At 35.3% G+C, this 1,101-nt stretch overlaps 1 protein-coding gene across 2 annotated transcripts in view; it reads left to right on the top strand.

Moving 5' to 3' along the window:
- The window catches only part of Gnmt (Glycine N-methyltransferase), an 11,681-nt gene continuing 10,580 nt past the window's right edge, over positions 1 to 1,101 (top strand). The window contains exon 1 of one of the 2 annotated variants that reach the window (XM_043018232.2): positions 1 to 277. The gene's annotated coding sequence lies outside the window, so the exon portion shown is untranslated. Of the gene's footprint in view, positions 321 to 1,101 lie in introns of both variants that reach the window. The other variant, XM_043018233.2, reaches the window with a different exon arrangement.

Below are 1,101 nucleotides of genomic sequence, written 5' to 3'. Positions count from 1 at the left end.
GTAGAATCTTCGATGGAAGGTTGCGATGTTGCACGCAGAGCTGATATGCCCCCAAACAAAGTTCCTAACAGTTGGCAACAGCTGAAGAGGAGCTAACCTTAAGAGTAGATAGTAGAGAGTTGTTTACAACAAGACGTATATACCAGAAATAACTGGTTTCAGTAGAAAGAAGACAAAAAAGCGAGGTCCTTTGGCAGAGCTTCAAGCAACAAGCCGCATTTAAGGTCACACAGTCGCAGGGAGCGGAGGAGACAGGTCGCAGTGGCGGTTCTCGTGGGTGTGTGAGTCTGTGGTTTCTTATGCAGGATATTTATTTTTAGGTAAAACCTCATCAAAGATTCTACATTCATGTAGGAAGTGTGGGTGATTTAATATTGGGTTCAGGTGATGGTGGTTAATTTTATTACTTTTTTTGTTGTTGATTTTTTCTTTCTTTTTTATAGTAGTATGTTAGGTATTTGGCACTTGTTTTGCAGTCTAACAACCTTTAAATAATGCTGAGAATTTCAGTTTGCATGAAATCCCAAATTCCTGTAAGGCTTAATAGATTAAATCATGTTTTTTTCATACTTGTAATCCTTGATTTTAGGGAATTTACTTATTATAGAGACTTTATGGTTTGTCCTATTATAAAAATATAACTGAGGCATCCCAACGAAACTAGACACTGTATGAATAATATATTTACACTGATATATTGAGGCACAGCCTAAGGACATATGTTCTATGTTCATTCTAGGATATTAAGACAAATAAGATTGATGATGACATTCATTCACTTTACCTGGGATTGACATAGAGCATATTCAAGTATTATACAAAACTTTGACAGATTGATGAGTGCTTATACTTGATATCCCAATTAGAACTGTCGAGGCATAGTTAACTTTCATTTACGGTCACAGTTGGTTACTCAAAGCCTTATTAGTTTTAGTACCTTATATATGGAGATAAGCACTTAATTATAAGGATGTTCACCCTAGTTGCAAATACTGCATCTGTTACTTTGTGATATTCAATGAAAGAAGAATTAGATATTTACCTTTTTCATAAAAGCTCATGGATGATTAAACCGTGTGTAGTACATGTGTGTTCTTCATT

The sequence above is a fragment of the Penaeus japonicus genome, unplaced genomic scaffold (assembly GCF_977035675.1).
Source record: "Penaeus japonicus unplaced genomic scaffold, GWHDUDI00000001_assembly GWHDUDI00000033, whole genome shotgun sequence".
Classification (NCBI taxonomy): domain Eukaryota; kingdom Metazoa; phylum Arthropoda; class Malacostraca; order Decapoda; family Penaeidae; genus Penaeus; species Penaeus japonicus.
The sequence above is the reverse complement of the archived record's forward strand: the minus strand, read 5'-3'. Positions and strand labels throughout refer to the sequence as shown.